We start from the raw sequence: 8,153 nt of genomic DNA on the forward strand, positions 1-8,153 counted from the left end.
ACACCCACAAATCTTCACTACTATAGTAATAAAGTGTATCTAATGAAGGTTACAATATTTGATCATGAAACATGATCTACGTTGTGAAAGGTCAACCTTATTAAAAGCTCACAAAGACTGTTAGGTCTTAACCTATTAAAGGATTTCAACACCCTGTTAGAAGTGTGCCTGATTAAAGCAATTCAACTCATAATTAAGTAAGCATCTTGTTAGAGGATTTCAATATAGCCTATTAGGGCTACTCTATTAAGATATTTGACTGATTCACCTATTAGAATCTCTTAGCAATGATCCTATGATTAGCATTCTATTTCTTGATGTCAGATCACCTCCATACTGATGTGTACTTGGTTCTTCTTGATCAGATGTCTCTCTACTATTCATTATTTCTTTCCTCTATCCTTTTAGTAATTCTACAATGTAATTTAGATCATAATTATACCTTGGTCAACATGAATTTCATGTTTGCACATGCAAACTCTCCTCCTCTCTCACTGATCATTCATAAAAAGTTTAAGGTTTTGCCTCCTTAAGAAGACCTAAGTGACTTAGGATTAGGTATGAATCAACGGCTGTGATGCATCCATATCATCGCTTAAACCTTTCCTCTATCTAATTGGATGCATGTAATACATGGGGATTTTCATATAAGATTTTTCCCTATCAAAAAAAGATCGTAATCCAATCCTTAAGTTGGCCCAAAAATGGTTTACATAGTACTTTGTGCCAATACAAACAATTATGTCAAAACTATGTTACTTAGCATCTGAAGTCCCTAGTGCTTAGCACTAACTATGACTTCAATACTGTCACTCAGCTTCTGAATGACTTGGCATGCACTACTTGCTTGACACTTGAATTACTCAGTACATACTATTTTCTCGACATTTGAGTGACTCAACACTCACTCTTTACTTGGCATGCTCTAACTTATATGTTGTACTCGGCATATGTTATTTTTTTGGCATGAACTAAGTAAATGACTTAAGTGTATAGACACTCACTTGTCAAAACTAATCTAAGATTAAAAATCTCCCCCTTTGACATGAGTTTGAAAAACACCTAGTTGTACATTAATAATCTTATTCTTACGAGCATAACATAGATGTCTATTTGGCTTTTATACAAAATTTTAAAATATCAAAATTTTCCAACATGATTTATACCTTAAAATTTTATAATTCCCCCTAAGTTGTTTAATCTATTTTGTACTATACTTTGTATCCAAAGATTTCTCCTGCTAAGTATATTTGCATCAATCAATACTCTTTCTCTATTCCTATCTAAACTGATTTTTGCATTTTGTTGTTCTCTTACTCCTTTGTTTCTTACTCTCCCTTGGCTATAGATATCTCTTTTTTCTTTGTTTCTTACTCCCCCTTGGGTATAGATATCTCTTTTTTCTACTTGCTTGCTTCCCCATTGCTCTTACTCCCCCTTCTTGACACTAATGTTAATGGGTTATACACCTATAGTGTATTTGTCCAAAAAGGATTTATGGACCTCAAGTATAATTCTAAGAGCAGCATCCCAATTATCACAAGCTACCTCCAAAGACTTAATTTGGATGGCCAGTTTGGTAGCAAGGTGGAATGAGCCATCTAATGTAGAAAGATTGGGGTCTTTCTTCATAAGTGTTTCTACATAGCCTAGCTCCTTGTGTAAAATCTTCATGTGGGGAATCAATGTTGACTAGGTGTTGATCATTTTAGCCCTAATGTTGGCTTCATCTACTTGTAATGATGCTAACTAAGTCTAGGAATGTAAGAGGTTCCTAAAATGTTTCTCACTTTGAGTTGGAGACTTGGGAAATGTTGTATTAGATGACTATATTTGGCTTTCCAAATTCAAGATGTGATTCCTTACCTCTTGTGTGAAGAGTGTAGGATTACACAGTTTGGTGTACAAAGAAAAAATATTCTCTAGTACCTTCTTCACACTCTCTATCTTGGTTGCTAGCTCAACTTGTGTCAGTGCAATCACTAGATATCTTCTTATTTACCTTGTTTTGAAACTTCTTTTCAAACCATTCTAATAGTTTGGCATTAGTATCTAGGTATGTGTCACTAACTCTTTCCACTATATTGGTCAATTGTTCAATGATGGGCTTTGTTTCATCGGAGTAGGAAAACTGAATGCATCTAAGAAAATCTCTTTGATATCAATCAAATTTTGCTTCTACCTGTGCTCCCTTCTGAGTAGTTCTTGATTTTTCTTCTTTGTCAAGGCCTCTTGTAGTATGCCCATCTACTCAATAGTTATTGTTGCCAAATCAAATTTAGGCAATACAATCTCTTCATCTAGGCTAATATCTCCATAAGTAATTACCTCCTCTACCTTATATGAGCTAGGACTTAGCACTAAAAATTTTAATGGATTTGCCTCTATGCTTAGCCTCTAAAGAGGTTGACTAGAAGGAGTAATAGATTCTGGTAATGTCACCAGTGCTTGGATTTCTAGTAGCTCCTTTGGCTTAGGTGTCAAACTTGTCTCTTTAGACTTGTCCTTTTCTACTTTTGTAGTTTTAGTTACATCTAGATCTTGTGTTGGAGGTGCAGGTGTATCTACCTGACCTATTTGGCTTTGAGTCCCATCATTTTTTGGTGTTTCTACCTTATCTTCTCCAACTATCTCAACCTTATCTTTTTTAGTTTCTTGTTCAATTCCTAAGATTAAAGTGTCTTGCATGATTGTAGTGATAGTGAAACCTGTTGCCTCCTTCCTTTGATATACAACTATGGGTTGTGAAGGTTGTACACTTGTGACTCGAGGAGTGATTATAGGTGTTTCTTATTTTTTCACTTCCTCCATTGTAGTTATATTCTCTATCTTCTAAATTTCATCCATAGTTACCAATGCAAGGTTGTCACATAATTTGGCCTAGAAAGTGGATTGGATAAGTATCATTTTCAAATCTTCCTCTAAAAGGGGATTGATGTTCTAAGTAGTAGTATCAGAAACATCCTTTACTTTAACAATTTTAGTATTTACACTTGTCACCTATGGAGGGCTAGCACTCATCATTTGTGTATCTTGTACACTTTGTTTTTTGTGTTGCTCTTCCTTAGATGGTGCCTAGTTATCAATATTCATATAAGTGCCTCCCTCAACTATGCCTTGTTCATTATCATCTTCTTCATCCTCTCCTACCTCAATGGGTGTCTAGTCATCTTCTTTTGATGTTGATAGTCCATATGTTATCTTCCACATTTGTTTGGAATTCTGTACAACATTTGCTATATTGTTTTGCAATATGTTAAATTCCCTATACTTTAGTACAAATCTTACAATATATTTCTTAATTGATTTAGACATTTCATCCTTACTAAGTTTTGGCATAACTTGAGTGAGAGTTGTCTCTCTAATTTGTCTCTTGGCATTTAAACAATAATGTCATTTTTGCTCAACTCTATCATATAAACTTTTAGGTATGGAGTTGACAAGTTCTAGAGGAGTCTTCTTAAATATAGCCATCATGGCATATACTACTTCTTCTACTTGGTTCTTCTCAATCTTTCCAAGATTATCAAACTCAATGTGAGAGAAACTTGATAAATCAACATTGTTTCTAACATTCTAACATAAATTGTCTAGATGTAAGGAGGGACTGTGACTTACCACTTGGAATTGGCTATTGTCATCTGATTTAGTCATCTCCTCATCAAATTTAGCTTGGGAAATACACTTCCTCCTTGGTCTCTTCTATGCTCCAACTTCCTTCTCTTTAGGCTTGGCTACTTCTTTAGCCTTCTATGCAATGAGTCTTATACTAGCCTTTGTGGTAGGTATTGTAGGTTTGGACTGATTAGGTTTTGCAACCTTCTTGAATTTCCTTACTACTTGAGTCTTTTCCTTTCTTTTATTTTTATCAATAGTTATAGGTGCTTCACCAACTTCTTCTTCCTTAGCACCTTCTACAATTTCTACTTCCCCCTCTTGCTGATCTTCTCCTTGACCTTGTGTCAATGCTGATGGTGCTTGAGCCTGTTTGTCCTCTTCTTCTTCATCTTCCTCTTCTTCTTCCTCAGCTCCTTCACCAAATTTTCTTTCAATTTCTTCACAATTTTTTTCTTCTTTCTAATCATAGAAGCGGCCTTCAATTCCATAGTGATCTTTGATTTGGCCAAGTAATAACTACCAAATGCTTTGGCTTCCTTATCCACTTCTTCTTCAAGTAATGTTGTGATTGTTGCAAAGGCCTCATCAACATTTATTTTATATCCTAATGACCTTAGCCATCTCACCCTAGGTATTTTTGCTTGTACAAATGTGAAATCAGTATCAACTAGGAAGTTAACATCATTGAAATGTTTCTCCATTGGTGAGACTAGTATCCTTAGTCTTTTCTTCATTGTTTACTTGAAATATTCAAAGTAACTTATCATGAAATATTCAAAGTTTTCACCTAATTGCTCAATAAATTCACTTATTTGAACTATAATAGGTATGTTCACCTTCCATGTAACTTTACCAAATGTAGGAAATGTATTTTGCACATAAAATAAAATATATACAAGAATAGAACCAAATTTACACTGTGCACTCTTGGTTTTCCTTATGGCTCCCAAATTTTCAATCAATTGTTGCAATTGCAACTCGGCAAGATCATAAGTATGATCCTTCTTGACAATTTTGTAGCCCATATCCACTACAATGCAAGGTACACTATTTAATCTGCTACACTGATAAAACTTGTGTGCTATTACCCTCATTGCAAAAGCTATCAAGGGATCTATGATGGTATCAATGGTCATTCCTATTTTATTCCATACAACCCCTATGTTCTTTTCAATAATTTCCTTTGATTCACTTCTCATGGTCTTTGGTTGATCTAGGGTTGGATACCTTGTTACCCTATGAACAATCTTCTTTGTGATTTTCACTAGCCCATTTTCTAATAATATAGAGCTATCATTAATTATGCTTGAAAAAATCTTAATCCACTTTTTTTGAAGACATTGGGGAAATCTAGGGCACGACTTAACTCTTTCTTCTTGAAAATCTTGAATTCTTCCTTCAACGCTCCATTTTCACATAGTTTCTCATATACTTCTCTAATTTCAACATCTCCTAGGCTTCCAATAATGCATGTGTAACAATTCCTAACATCTTGAATCATCAAGACTTACAATGGTGTCATAGACAATGCACCAAAGGGATTTTCTTATAAGCTATATTTGGGATAGCCTTGAAAATAGGTTGTTTGATTTCATTGCTAATCAATTGAATATTTAAAACATCTTTTCCCTCTACACCTTTTTCTTTAGAAGAACTAGACACCATTTCATGTATCCAGGGTTTGTGAAATTTGAAACTACGTAGTTCGGCACATGGTAAATACCTTATAAATCCTATTGATATGGTGTTGAACATCTATTTAAATCTATTGTAAATGCTCAGATCAAATTCTATATATTGCCTTAGCTCTTCATCTTCTTCTTGAAATTTAAATAATGTTAAATGATCAAAAATTGATCAAATAGCCCTTCAAAAACTATGTTTAATGCTAAATGCTTTTATAATTGTAAGCTCAACATCAATTGAATTTCTAGCTCACTTGACATCCACATGTCTGTTCATACACTCAGTAACCACTACGAGCTTGCCATTAGCTAACAAATTTTCTAGCTCGGCATCCACTAACATTTTACTCAGCAACCATATGAAACTTTTTCATGCTCGATAGTACCATGAAAAACTAACAAAACCTAAATATTTATCCTTGATTTCTAGCAATACTTTGCATCTTTATTCATGCATATGTAATCTTTTTGAAACTAAATCATTGTAACTGATGTATGGTATATCTTTTAAATATCAATCCCACATAACTCTTGATTGCTTAATTTGATGAGGTGTGATCACTTGACCCATTGGGTGAAGTGATCCCATCTGCACATAATGTGTTGCAATCTTCCTTTCTCTTCCATGCCTTGTTCATCTCATCTCTAACATTTTCAATATCTACCTTGCCTTTGTTTTTTTTAAACTCACAATTTGGTACCTTTTACCTTGTTGGACAATATCTACTAATGTGGCCAATTTTCAAATAGCTAAAACATGTGGTTTGACTCAACCACCTTTTTTAATCACTTTTAAAATGTGTTCTAATACAATTCTTAAGAATATGTTTGTATTATTGATAGTAGTGACAACTCTACCTTGTATTATAATCCCAATTATAAGAGTTTCCATTGTTCTTTACCTTTACCTACTTGTTTGATGACTAATTGGGTTTGGATCTACACTTAAAGGCTTTATGTCCATACTTTTGACATTTATAATAGTATCCTTCAAATCTTTGAGTTTGCATGGTCTTGGTTCTACATTCATGTGTCTAATGACCTTGTTTGTTGCACTTGTGGTAGTGACCTATGTTCTTCTACTTAACATTTTGACTTACACTCTTGTTCCTACAAAAATTAGCAGTATGTCCTATCTTTCCACAATTATGACAAGTAGGTTTGGAGTTCTTACCTTTGTTACTTCTTTCTTTAGCACTTTTGGATGATTCTCCTTCTTTGTAGTAGTGTATCCCAATCTACTAGATGTATCATTGTTAGATCTAGGAGATCTCATCAATTGTTCAAAGTACTTGATGGCTTCACTAAGTTTATTGAAGCTTTTAGAAAACTCCTTTTCCCTTTTTAGATTATTGTTCAATTGTTAATTATGCAACTTCAGTGATGTGATCTCAATGTCCTTGGCATTCAGTTCATGATTTACAATCATCATTTGCCCCAAAGTTTCTAATTGCATATTAGCAATCATAGTTACCTCTAATGATCTCTCTTCTAGTCTGCTGGTCAAAACTCTTTTGTCATCTTCAATCATGACTTTATCTTTTGTATCTTTCTATTTGGTCACCTCACATAGTAATATGGCTTTTGATTCTTGCTCTATCTTAAAAAAATTGATCTCTTTAGCTAGGGATTTGTTCTTTTCCTTTAGATCTACAACTGTTGCATCAAAATCATTGGAGTCTCCATTTGTAAATATCTTAGTAGTGTCCATCTCTTGGTATTGTGTGTCATTCTCCTCAATAGCAATTTCCTTCCTTCTTCTCAATGATTTCTTTAGATCTTCTCTTGTTTCATTCAATTGATGTAGAATGGGTTGCATTTCAATCTCTTGGTTCTCAATAACTTTTCCTAACTTGTAAACTTCCATTTCCAAGATCTTTCCTCAAATCTTTACTTTCAAAGAACTAGGCTTTGAAACCAATTGTTGGAATTACAAAAGGAAAGGTAAACTCTAAGACGGGGGTGAATTAGTTCTTTAAACTTTAACCCATAAAAAAATTCACCATATATCCATCTCACAATTCAATAGGTAAACTAAAATACCATGTAAAGCATATACATCTAAAGTATGTAAAAAAGTAAGCATTCAAACATATATATGACACAAGATATGATTATCTAGAAACCATCCAATGAGAAGGTAAAACTAGGGTGGGGATGATACCCACAAATCTTTACTACTAAATTAATAAAGTGTATCCAATGAAGGTTACAATGTTTGATCATGAAACATGATCTACCCTGTGAAAGGTCTACCCTATTAAAAGCTTACAAAGACTATTAGGTCTTACCCTATTAAATGATTTTAACACCTTCTTAGAAGTGTCCCTAATTAAAGGACTTCAACTCACAATTAAATTAAGCACCTTGTTAGAGGATTTCAATATAGCCTATTAGGATTACTCTGTTAAGATATTTGACTAATTCACTTGTTAGAATGTCTTAGCAATGATCCTACAATTAGCACTCTATTGCTTGATGTCAGATCATCTCTATACTGATGTGTACTTGATCCTTCTTGATTAGATGCCTCTTTTCTATTCATTATTTTCCTTCCTTTGTTCTCCTTTTACTGATTCTACAATGTAGTTCACATCATAATACCTTGGTCACCATGAATATCTTGTTTTCACATGCAAACTTTCCTCCTCTCTATGGTCATTCATAAAGAGTTTAGGGTTTTTCCTCCTTAAGAAGACCTAGGTGAAATAGGATTAGGCATGAATAAATAGCTTTGATTCATCCATAATGCCACTTAAACCTTCCCTTCATCTGATTGGATGCATGTAATACATAGGGATTTGCATATAAGATTCACCCTTATCAACAAAAGATCGTAATTCAATCCTT

The sequence above is a fragment of the Cupressus sempervirens genome, chromosome 4, assembly GCF_028749045.1.
Source record: "Cupressus sempervirens isolate cs-2001-9-10 chromosome 4, ASM2874904v1, whole genome shotgun sequence".
NCBI classification, from domain to species: Eukaryota; Viridiplantae; Streptophyta; class Pinopsida; order Cupressales; family Cupressaceae; genus Cupressus; species Cupressus sempervirens.